This window comes from Otolemur garnettii, unplaced genomic scaffold (genome assembly GCF_000181295.1).
Source record: "Otolemur garnettii isolate 467f Iridium unplaced genomic scaffold, OtoGar3 scaffold00023, whole genome shotgun sequence".
Classification (NCBI taxonomy): Eukaryota; Metazoa; Chordata; class Mammalia; order Primates; family Galagidae; genus Otolemur; species Otolemur garnettii.
This window is the reverse complement of record NW_003852418.1, coordinates 14,273,818-14,286,864: the sequence shown is the minus strand read 5'-3', so window position 1 is coordinate 14,286,864 and position 13,047 is coordinate 14,273,818. Positions and strand designations below refer to the sequence as shown.

Genomic DNA, 13,047 nt, shown 5'->3' with positions numbered 1-13,047 from the left:
CTTCGCTAACAGCCGCCTCGGCTTGGAGGGTGTGGTCTCTATGATTACATTGCTGCTATTTTGAGTAATGAGATGGGCTCCAGCACAGCAAGAGGTAGATTTTACTGGGTTCATTTAAATTTTATGGAAATGAGTATTTATCAGTTGACATCGACCGAAGCCCATCTCCGAGGCTTGCCTTTCTTCGTCCACGGCTCCCCAAGATGAAAAGAAGGTGTCGGATACTATAAAGTATTCATCGTCTCATTCCTTTCTCGAGAGTATGAAACTGACTCTTTTAATTGTCAGCAAAGCTGACATTTTCCAGGGGCCTAATCCCGGGGAGGTGTGACGAGGGTTTGAGAAACACGATTCATACCCACGTTCCGGCCCTGCATTCTCTCCATGTTGGAAACACAACTACGTAAAGGGTTAGACAACAGAACATCTATTTTTAAGGATCCCATTTGCCACAAGACAATGGGGTAAGACAGAAATCAGCCCATCGCATTTTTTTTTGCATTTACCCGAGAATAAAAATTAATCATGAATAAGATTCTGTGAAACCAGGACTTATAAGACCGAGATGGGTCTCAAAACTATTTCTGGATGTTTATCAGAGAGAATTTTGCAGAGTTCTTTGCTCCCGGCAATTCCCACACAATTTCCTCCAACCCTTTGCCAACAGGGGGCACAAACCCGAGGGCTGGGACTGCCCCAGGAGATGTCAGTGGGGCCCCCGAAAATGTTTACACATTGAAAAAAAGGCTGAAACCTGGCATCCTCACGCCTCTCTCACATCACACAGAATGGCAGGTAAGCAGGAAAATCTGGACTGGTACGGAGACCGAGCCAACTTACATAAATTACAAACGAGGAAGAATTACCAGGCACAAATCTGCTCCCCGGTACCACTCGCCAGCTCTAAATCTCTATGGTAACTGAACTCCCGTGGCCTCCCTGGGTATTCAACTAGTGGGTTTCCACCCCCTTTTCCTTTTCAAGGAAAGTTCTCAAAACTGATTTAAATATTATGATGTTCTCATCTCCGAGTGCTAAATGGGAGACATAGTCACGTTGGCTGGGGCGCCTTTTCAAACATATACTTTTCTTCCGTCAAATGGCACTGCCACAGAGGTGAATTTTCTCCTAATAGAAGGTTCCTTTTTTAAAAACCTGAAAGTTGGGGATTGAAGCTGGCACTGTGCTTTTAGGGATGACTGGGTTAATGTTGCCAAGCAACCGAGTAACAATACAGGGAGAAGCGGGGAACCCACGGAACAGAAATGTCGCTTTTTGCAAACTCGGGTCTGTTGTTCTTTGCAGGCTCCTTCACGTACCATCTTGCTTCCGGGCATTGGTCGAGGTGTTCTGCGCGCATGAATATTCAAGGCTTAGTGTGACTGGGGGGATGGGCAGACACTAACATTTAAGGACTCGAATGCCTCCTAAGACTACGATTAGCAATTTTTCAAATTTTTCTGGCAATCTAATAGGATAGATAGATATGTTTTTAAACCTTCATTTTGCGGTTGAGGAAAATAAGACTCAGAGAGGGTAAGTAGACGGCCTGAGGTCACACTGTTTTTGAAAAAGGCAGAATTTCGGTGGCACCCTTAGCTCTGTGGTTAGGGCACTGGCCACATGCACTGGGGCTGGCGTTGAAACCCAGCCCGGGCTGCCAAACAACAATGACAATTACAACAACAACAAATAATAGCCAGGCATTGTGGCAGGTGCCTGTAGTCCCAGCTACTCAGGAGGCTGAGGCAAGAGAATCATTTAAGCCCAAGAGTTTGAGGTTGCTGTGAGCTGGGATGCCACAGTACTCTACAGAGTGCGACATAGTGAGACTCTGTCTCAAAAAAAAAGAAAAAAGGCCGGGTGTTGTGGCAGGTGCCTGTAGTCCCAGCTATTTGGGAGGCTGAGGCAAGAGAATCACTTAAGCCCTAGAGTTTGAGGTTGCTGTGAGCTGGGATGCCACAGTAGATAGTGACATAGTGAGACTCTGTCTCAAAAAAAAAGGGCAGTGCCTGTGGCTCAAAGGAGTAGGGCACTAGCCCCATATGCCAGAGGTGGTGGGTTCAAACCCAGCCCTGGCCAAAAATTGCAAAAAAAAAAAAAAAAAAAAAATCCGGGTGTTGTGGTGGGCGCCTATAGTCCCAGCTACTTGGTAGACCGAGGCAAGAGAATCACTTAACCCTAGGAGTTTGAGATTGCTGTGAGCTGTTATGCCACAGCATTCTATCCAGGGTGACAGCTTGAGGATCTGTCTTAAAAAAAAAAAAAAAGGCAGAATTTGAACTTCAACTTTGTTGATTTCTTTCTTTTTTAAATTAAATCATAGCTGTGTACATTAATACCATCATGGGTACAGTGTGCTGTTTTTGTATATAATTTGAAATATTTTCATCAAACTGGTTAACATAGCCTTCATGTCATTTTCTTAGTTACTGTGTTAAGACATTTATGTTCTACATATAGAAAGATTCACATGTACCCTTATAAGATGAACCATAGGTGTGTGGTCATTCTGGTTGTTTTAACGTGTATTTCTTTTGCTCTTTTAGAAATCACTCTGCCTAGAGGTCCTCCTGCCCCAAGAGATATTTAATACATAGAAGCAAATACATGACAATTTTTCCAGGGTGAAGAAGGAATAGATGGCCAGTCCTTTCTCCCTGCTTTCTCTACAAAGCCCCTACAAAGAGACTTAGCCAAAACTCAATGGTGTCTGCAGTTACCACCCCCAGAAGCACCCTTAAGATTAGAGAGTTTGCCCGGTTACATCATCATACTCATTCACTCACCCAAACCATCCCGACACCCCTCACTTTAAAACAAAAGGAGGATGCGGTGGTGGGAGTGGGAGCGTCACTGTTGTATCTTACGTCCTGGAGATCGTAAATATTAAGTTTCAGATCCTTTGTCAAGAAAATTTCTTCCAGGTGAACATCCAAAACTGCCTTCCTAAAGAAGTTTGAGCACCTGCCACAAGGGTGGGAAAATGAAAAGGAACTTGAACAGAACAAGATGTCCTAAGTGATTTTATGATACTTCTGACCTTAAAAGGCATCTACTCAGAAGTAAGTGCTTTCGGGATTGTGCAGGCCCTGAATAGGCGCCGGCTTGAAGGCCTCTTGGAGACATCCTGAGTTTGACATTTGCTGCGATTTTTTTTCCCCCTCTCTTCCTAAAGATCATTACGAAACAACGCCACAGAACCTACCGAAATGCGAACTTCTGTGGGAAGTTACTAAAACAGGTAGTGAGGGTTCGCTGGGGGCCGCACTTAAGAAAAATCTGAAAATTGCTGGCTCTGTTGTGGAGAGAAATAAACACTTTTGTTCGCAAGTGTCTCTGGCACGCCTTTGTGTGATGGCTTAGTTACAGCGATGCTTCCCTGGCAGGGAATTAGCTGAACAGCATGGGGGAAGCAGAGAAGATAAACCCTGGAGAGGAAAATGTGCTGAAGTTTTATTTCTTTAAAATTTATTTTACTTTTTAAGATTAAGTTTTAAAGAAAAAAATATGCTTTTGTGTCGGGCAATGCGTCAGCCTCTAATGGGCTGTGTGTAATGTTTAGAAGAGAGAGTCCTCTGGAACTTGGGAATTAGGGCACAAAATGAGTCGTCAAGGAAGAACTTTCAAACTATAGTCGCCTAATTAAATTCTTAGATGTTCCCTAGCAAATCGGGGTATTTAGCCAGAATTCAAACTTTGGTGTGGAGACTTCTCTTACCAAGTCATGTCAAGGGCCAGAAACTGCTTTTCTGTTGACAGAGAAACCATATTAATTAATTACTGAGCCACTGGGAGAATTAAGACAGCAAAATTGGGATAGGGTATAGGGTGGAGAATAATCAATTAGAATTAAAAAACGAACAAAAAAGATGAGTTAACACCCAAGTTACAAAATAAATAGGAATCCCAGTTATGCTCTGCATAAAAAAATAAAATCAGTATTTTTATTATCTCTGTCCCTCTCTTCTAGAATCTAAAGGCCATGAGAGCTTATCTTGGTCCCTACTGCTGTCCCCTCATAGGGCAGGGTGCCCGGCAAAGAGTGGGTCCCCAATGAGTATCTATCTAGGGTGGTGCCTGTGGCTCAAGGAGTAGGGCGCTGGCCCCATATACCAGAGGTGGTGGGTTCAAATACAGCCCCAGCCAAAAACTGCAACAACAACAACAACAAGAAGAATATTTATCGAAATGAATGTATGGATGTCTTTCTAATGAAAAGAAAAGGGTACAGTTACAGATTTTGGGGCCAAGAATGACATCCCTAAGGAAGAGAAATACTCTTGATGGGGAGGGTGATGGAAAAATGTCAGAGAAAACGCCCATTTAAAACGCCCCTTATGGCTACATTATCTCTGCTGTTTACCTGCCTAGAAAGGAGAGAACAAGAATGAAATTAACCATTTAGTATAATGTAATAAGCAATTCTTTGATGTAAGGAAGAGGTTATTAAAGCCTGCAGTCTACCATCCAGGATTGAAGAACGTGCAAACAGGTGGATCAGGTCACATGAGCAATCCAGACACCATTTATCTGGTGTGTCAGTGTGCCGGGTAGGCGGGGAGCTGCCTGCAACGCCTAATCCTCACAACGTCTTTACAAAGTAGGTACTAAAACTGCCTCCATCAGGCAGGCAAGGAAAATGGCACTTGGGCAAGCTAGGCTTGGCTCAAGAGTTAGGAAGTGATGGAGTCCAGATTCAAACCCAGTTACTGGGACATGGGGTTTTTGCTAGTAGCTGCTGTGCTGCTCCTCACTGACGACTTGGCTGAGATAATGCAGAGGTCAGCAGATTAGAAATCATATCGGGACTCTGTGCTTCTCTCACTGGACCAGTTTCCCAAGCTTCCAAATTGGAGGCTTTATCGTTGGTAGTGATTTTTATTTCCCGACTTCATTTCCAATGCCGTTTTTAAAGGCACACGAAAATCTTTTATAGTTGGGAGAGATTATAAGAACAGAAGAACCCTTGAGAAAAGGTGACAGAACTTTCCAGTAAGGCTAAATCATTCGAGGTCATGGGACAGGGTACCAGCGGGGACTGTGAGTGCCAAATGCCTCTCTCGACTTTGAAGTTGCCTGACATAAATGGAATGAGAAGTGAAGAACTTGGATTTGCTTTAGGCAAATCATTTTCCTCTTTTCTTTCTTTCTTTCCATTTGTATAGTAAGCAGACTCTGAAGTCCCTTGTGTAACGGGGTCCCTGGACCTGTAGAAATTCCTAAATTCGGTTTCTTAATCTCCCGGCGTGGGGGAAAATTTCCAAAACTTGCGTGAGAAACTCGAGTGACTATGCCAAACTTCCAGCTGCCTTGAACAGGGAAAATGATAAAGAGATGGATTTCTGAGTTTGTATCACCCTAACCTCGACCTTGGCCCCAAATGAAAAGAAGTTTCTAGGAAGATGGCTTTGACCTCAGACCAAGGAGGAACAGAACAAACTCGAGTTATGATAGAAGGACACAGATAGTCCAGAGCCTGTGTTTTAAGAAAAAGATAAAGGTTGTGGGAGGGAAAGGGCTGGAGACGAGACATCCGGGGAAGTGTCTCGGTGTACTGATGGGTGAGGGAGATAACACAGCACTAATTCCAAAAAGCTTAACTCTTCAATACTGGACATTGTGGGCATATGGGGTGTTAGGTGACTATGCTACAGGATGGATTGCAATCTTTTAATAATAAAACCTTACAGCAAGGAAGCTGCCTGATCACACTCTTCTGTTAAATGTGCCCTGACATCTGAGCTTTCCCTTCAGCCAGCAGATGGGCAGCTCAGCCAGGTGAAGCCCAGAGCAAATGGCAAAGTCCTCAATGAGACATCAATTTCTGGACTTCAGAAGAGACAAAACCCAGACCTAGATCTGAAAAATTTATGAAGAAAGCATACCATTTAAAAAAAAAAATTGGAGATGGGACAGCTAGTTAATGAGAACTGAGGCTGCTGAGAGGAGCAACAGTCCTCAAGAATAATATGCATCAAATCTCCCGGCGTTTTCTGCGGTCATTACAGACCTGGCTGCTAATGACTCCTTCACGGCCATCGTGGGTGAGGCATGGGCTGCACATCCTTGGATGTCCGTGAGAGTCTTTCAGGAAGTACATCGAGCTATAGTGTGAAAGGCACTGTTTTGAACTTTCTTCTCAGCTTCCAAGAAGAAAGTCTCAAGACCCTCAAGTTCAAGTCCAAGGTCAATGTTTTAACACCTTACTAACACTTTCTAACCCCTCCTCCCCTTCCAGCAAAGCAAGACCAAACTTCAGACTTATGCAGGAGTTAGGTCTGGCCAGATATAAAACACTTGTCTTGTTATCTATTTTTGGCTATTAGGTTGAGAGATACTGGTTTCCATTTAGACTAGTGATGATTTAGTTTTCTCCTTAATAAAAGTGTTTGTGATGAGTAAATACTAGCACAAGGTGTATGCAGATACGGCAAAAAGTATAAATATCACTTGAATGAAATTAAGGAAAGATTGCTTTATAAGCTTTATCAGGATAATAGTTAACACTATTTTTTAGGGTTTACCAGTAACTATTCCAAACCATATGTATACAGACATCCTTTTTAATATATAAGTATATATAGCACATTATATATATAAATGGATATATACAAGGTGGCCATAAAGTTTGTGTGCAATTTAGTTGTAACTATTTAAATTAAACACAGACTTTACGGCCACCCTGTATAAAACCATATATAAATATAAACTCATTTGACTAAAAAAAAAACCAAAAACTCATTTGACTTTCTTAACACTTCTTTTTTTTTTTTTTTTTTTTGTGAGACGGAGCCTCAAGCTATCCCCCTGGGTAGAGTGCAGTAGCATCACAGCTCACAGCAACCTCCAACTCCTGGGCTCAAGCGAGTCTCCTGCCTCCGCCTCCCAAGTAGCTGGGACCACAGGCGCCCGCCACAACGCCTAGCCATTTTTTGGTTGCAGTCATCATTATTGTTTGGCGGGCCCGGGCTGGGGATTCGAACCCGCTACCTTAGGTGTATGTGGCTGGTGCCTTAGCCGCTTGAGCCACCACTTCTTGAAGTAAGAATCACTACCGTCCATGTTTTTATCAACAAACTGACATATAGAGTGTAACCAATTTGCCCAAAATTCACTTCCAGCAAGTTGCAAGGCTAGGATTTGACCCAGAGGATCTTGGAGGGCGGAATACCTATTGGTAACAGCTGTGCTCTCCTGCAACCGGAGGCCGGACTCCGTCGGTGAGTAGCAGTGAATACTGTGAGCCCTTAGCACCAGCCTGTGAACTTGGGTGGCGGAAGCGTTCGGTAAGCAGTTCTGTTTGTAAATGGAGGGTCTAGGACAAGATCGAAATCCAGTGATGAGGCAGAAATGTTTCAAATGGGGCCTGCGGAAATGCTGCTGGGTTGGCGCCAGGTCCTCATCGAGACTCCCTGGGTCGCTTACCCGCGCCTTGGCCACGGCGCGGACAACAAGATTTCCTTCTTTGAGGAAAACAAGTTCTTCTCCAGGAGAAAAGTCGGAACTCATCAAACAATCACTTAAGAAGCCAACGTTACCAGAAGGTCGTTTTGATGCACCCCAAGATTCCCACTTAGAGAAGGAACCCCTGGAAACATTTCCAGATGATATTAATCCAGTTACCAAAGAGAAAGGTGGACCCAGGGGCCCAGAACCAACACGATATGGAGATTTGTGAACGAAAGGGCCGTTATATTGATTTTTAAGTCACATCTTCTTTAATTGAAGTGTTATTTTTTGAATATATCCTGTAAGTCATGTAATTTCCATAATGTGTTTAAAAATATAGCTGATGGCTTTGGATAAAAATATGGCTGCCAGAAATATAGGAAAGGGTAAATATTTTTATATTAGCACCTAGTATCTGTAAATTTATCGCAGCATATAAAGATGATTCGAGCTGTAAACTTTTACTTCATTGTGTTTTCAGTTTAATCAGTTTCTTATAAAAGGCACGTGTAAATAAAATATTTTTTAAATGATTAAAAAAAATGTTTAAAACGGAACATACTGTCCCTAAATGCTGTGTTTTCTGAGCTCCCAGGAGGGCCGAGTCTAGCAAACCCTGAGAACACCCCCAAAGGCTCCAGAGACAGAAAAGCCCAGTGTCGACCTGAAACCATGGTTGTGTCCTTGGGGGAAGACTTGATGTTCCCTTCACCTTTGAGATAGGGTGGAAATCCAGCTTTTGAATGAGAAAGTTGAAAAATAGGAACTAAAAACAAGGATTATTGAAGATTCCCCACAAAAAGGATTAGAGGATTGAGGAGTAAAAGATCAAAAAGACTTAAACCGAAAAGACTCTCAGAACCTCTTGAAGGACTGAATTTTTTACTGAGCTGGTGAATTTCCAGACCCCTCTCCACTGAACGGCTTTTAAATGGGAATTAGTATGGAGAGCCAAGGAGAGCCTGAAAGCTCAGGAAAAAATGATGGCAAGGAGAAGTAAAAATTATTACTCACTTGTATAATTTTTGCCCAGCAAAAATTTATTCTCTGAGTTTTGAAATGACTTTCATAAAATGCTCTATCTTTTTTTCCTTTTAAATAAGCTTATAACTTTCCAAAATTGTGGATACAGATGATCTCACTTGATCGTTCCAATTATACTGAGTTAAGAGGTGGGGAAAGTATTTTATTACGATTTTTAAGATAAGGAAATTGAGGCATAAGACTTGATGATTCGACCTCCTAGTATCCCGGCTAGTAATAATGACATTTAGTGACTGCCTACCACGATGTCAGGCACGACACTACTGGGCTAACACGTGCTGTTGCTAATCCTCCTGACAACCTTTATGGCAGGCGCCTGTCTTTTGCTTGGTCTCTGGAAGTTAAGGGAGTTAAACAACTTGCAGTGCCCTGCAGTGTGCAGGAATCAGCTTGTCCAGCTCACACGAGGTCTCCTGAGCTGACTGTGCATGTCTCCTCCCACACTGGGAGTATTTACACCACAGAAATGGGAAAACGCTACAAATCAGGGCGTGGTTTTTCTCCGAGTGCCGGTTGTGAAACATTTACCAGCAGCACACCACCCAACCCATGCCTGGTCATTGACAGAGAAGCATCCAGAACAAGGCTACCTAGTGCCAGACTCTGCCCCGAGCCCTTTTCAACGGTGTTTATTTACTCTAGACAGCACCCAAGACTGGGCAGCCTCTGCTACCTGCAGGGTGCAAGAATCTAAAATCCACTCTGGAAATCATGTTTGTTCATGTATACCGATAAGTATGAGAATGCCCCAGAGTTTCAAAAAAAATACTCATATTGTACAATCTGTGCTTAAGAGCATGAACTTGGTGCTCAGTGGATGTGGGATTCCAGTCTTGTGCTTGTTTTCAGTGGTGAATTGGTTCCACTGGCTCGGTCCTGGTTCTAATCTAGGCACGATTCTTGGCTGTGTAGCCTTCAAATCCGATTCTCTGGACTTCTAGGTGGTTCCATGAACCATATACTAAGATTTGGTGAAAGGTTTTATTATTTTTCTTTCTTTCTTTCTTTCTTTTTTTTTTTTTTTTGTTAGCTGGTGTAGTTTTGTGATGTGGACCTCAGAGTCCTAAATGAACCTCCTTATTTGCTCTAGGTATTACTGATTGGTGTACTTGGGGCTGACCAGCTTCCCCCACCATGGATTGGTGAGACCTCCCTCAATTTTCAAGTTGTTGGGGAGACATAGCAATGTGGCCCCCCTACCCCCTCATCTGAGCTACCATAGAGACCAAGGGCTGGCAAACTCTTTCTTGACAGCACCAAATTGTAAACATTTTAGTTTTTATGGGACGTACAGCCTCTGTTGTAACCCCTCAACTCTGCCATCATAGCAAAAGCAGCCACAGACAACACATAAACAAATGGTATGGCTGTGTTCTAATAAAACTTTATTCACACAAATGAGCAGGAAGCTGAGTTTGCCAGGTTAACTTTGGTGATGACAGTTGGTGAAATGGGACCTTTTTTTTTTTGAGACAGAGCCTCAAGCTGTCCCCCTGGGTAGAGTGCCATGGCATCTCAGCTCACAGCAACCTCCAACTCCTGGGCTCAAGTGAGTCTCCTGCCTCCACCTCCCAAGTAGCTGGGACCACAGGCGCCCGCCACAACGCCCGGCTATTTTTTGGTTGCAGCCAAAAAATAATTGTTTGGCGGTCTGGGCTGGGGATTCGAACCTGCCACCCTAGGTGTACGTGGCTGGCGCCTTAGCAGGTTGAGCTATAGGCACCGAGCCGGTGAAATGGGACCTTTAAGAACAGACACCAACCTCTGCCTGGTCGTGTTGGACAAATACAGTCACCTCTGTGTATCTTTCTGCTTAATACCCATGATACTTAAATAAATCATACTTGTGTTTCTTCTCACCTAGATCTCTGGATAGAGCAAATCAAGTCACAGATCTTAGAGTACTTTGACTATATTCAAGTGTGTTTGAAAACATGGGGGATGTGGTTACAATTAGAGTTTTATTCCCCAAAGAATAGTGCGCCACAGGAGATGAGAGTCTATGTCTTTGATCCTCTGTTGTCTAGCACATTAACTTTTACACTGTAGACATTTTATAAATCTACGTTGAAGTGCAAAACTGTTTTGCTCTTGATTTAGAGAACTTTTAACTTAGTGGTAGAGGTAAGATAAGGTTTGAATAATCATAATCATGATAACTGCTGCATCAAAATGAACAGTCAAGGCTAATAGTATAAACCTTTGAAGTTGTGATCACAAACCAACATGCATATCAAGTCCAAGAAGAAAATATAAATGGTGCAGTGGGCTTGGTAGAATACAGTAGGGCATGGTGGGGACTGCAGTAAATTGAAGAAAGCATGTTCTGTTGAAAAGGAAAATTTTTCCTTATCTCCACCTGATTCCATGAAGGAAGATAGAAGCACTAGTGATGCTTTTTCCACATTTTTAAGCGAAGCTAAAGATGTGGATTTTAAAATAAATTACTCTGATTTTTAAATAGTGCTAATAATCCTCAAAATTAAAGACCACTAACCCTCATTCTCAGGCCATCTGCAACTCTTCATGTGACTTTCAGAAGACACAAATGAAAGTTATAATGGAAAAAAAAAACAGCAATGTGGAAAAAAACTTAGATTTCATTGTTTTTTGGACCCCTGGCTGTGATGAATGTTCTTTGTCACTCTTTGCCAAATTTTCAATCATTTCAATTTTCAGCGATTCTTTGGTCATGGTCTTCTTCTTCTCATGCCTCATCTAGTTGCAGTGAGTATTAGAAGCTGATTGATTCCAACCCTCCCGATCTCCACACGGCTTCTTCCTTCAGTTTATTCAAGTCTCAGCTCAGATGGCCCTTCCTCAAATGAGCCTGCCTTAAGTGACTCGTCTGAAAGAACTTCCTCTTTAATGCTCCTCTAACACTTTTTAGCATCTGACATATTATATTTTTATATATGATCTGTCTGTCCCATTAGAATGTCAGCTTGAGAGCAGGGAGTTGTCTCTGCCTTTGTCCAGGGCTGAATTCCTAGAACCTGCTATATCACCTGCCTATAGTAGGGTGTCTAACAAATCTGTTGAATGAATGAATGAGTCATCTTTTCCATCTCTGTTGATAAGATACCAAAACAATTAACGGTCGCAAACACACGGATGTGAGAAAAGTAGATTAACATTAGTGTAAGTCTAAACCTTATTGGCCAGTACTGGCTTTCAACACTGGGAAAAATCTACAAATCTGTCTGACGGCAAATTTTTATATTATCTTTAAGACTCTACAGATCCCGACGTCCAGTTTCCTGATAACAGCTAAGTAGAATTTTCTAATTTCTGTGACCAAACAGAAATGATCTTGCAGAGGAAAGGTTGAAAACTGCTCCAAGAAATGTAAGATGAAAATTTGAAAAATATCTTCACAGAATATAAAGATTTTCCCTTTTGAAACAGGCTTGGAAGGGGAAAAAGCGGAGAGTCATTAAGCATTTTAAAGCCTGACCTGGAGTAATCCGGGTTAAATAAGAAAAACACTGATTTCTAAAAAGATGACTTTGACTTTCATCTACCACGAATTTTATTTGTTTTCTAAATGACACTAGCACATTGGAACAGTTCTAGATGGGGAGACATCCAACACCGCTACCCTGGCAGGGTAACTTACATTTCTTGCCAATCTTAGTCTCAATGCGAGTTTACTAACCTTTTAGGCAATCAAGCAACACTTTTTGTTCTGGGGATACTTGAAAGATAAGCAGTGGCTGCTCACTTTGTGGGGGGCGGTGGGCTCCGTTTTGTTCCTCTGAAGCCATGACAGATCTCGGGGTGCACGTGCTGTGTCTGTCACACTTGTATCACTGTCCCTTTGAATCTCCAACAGCTAAAGTGCAATGCACGGAAAGTCAGTCGACACTCAAGGGAACACTCGCCCCTGTGGACCGGACTGTGGGTTGAATTCTGGCGAACACGGTGTCTGCCCTAGGAGGGCTCAAGGCAGAGTGCAAAGGGCCACGCAAGAGAACGGGCAATTAGAGACAAGACCATGAAAAAGGATGATCAGAAAACCACCAGGTAATGCTTAAATAGAAACCCTCTCTTATTATTATTCTATCTATTTTGACCTCCTCAGCAAAGTAGAGTGAGTAGGTGAAATAAACATATATTAGTGTTGCAAGAAATAATTTGTTCTTACCGGCAATGACGAGGCTGGGTGCCCCTCCTATGTGTGCCTGCCTGATCCCCAGCCCAGCACACATTGTCCCCAGGTAGAGGAATTGTGCATTTATTTCATTCCTTGCCCTCTATAGCATGAGCGTCTCAGGGAGGGACTGTATCCTGGCCATCTTAGCATCCTTGGTCTGGCATCTAATCATCCATTTGAACCTGTTATATATCTGAATAGACCTCTAGACAACAAGATATTCTCAGGATTCAAGTCTGAGAGAAGCTGGCTATTTCTACCCTAAGACAAAAAAAAAAAAAAAACAACCTTAGAAAAGTGATACTTCCAATCAAAAAACAGGTAGATTTTTGTCATGGGGTCTTGGTGTGTGCCACATCTTTTAAGGGCAAGACACGATTGTAAGAGGGACTTTA

At 42.6% G+C, this 13,047-nt stretch overlaps 1 protein-coding gene and 1 pseudogene across 2 annotated transcripts in view; one reads left to right on the top strand and one right to left on the bottom strand.

Annotated features, from left to right (window-relative positions):
- The window catches only part of TSHZ2 (teashirt zinc finger homeobox 2), a 449,031-nt gene that overhangs the window by 140,430 nt on the left and 295,554 nt on the right, over window positions 1–13,047 (bottom strand). The window lies entirely within an intron of this gene.
- On the top strand, window positions 7,196–7,942 carry LOC105886777 (annotated as a pseudogene).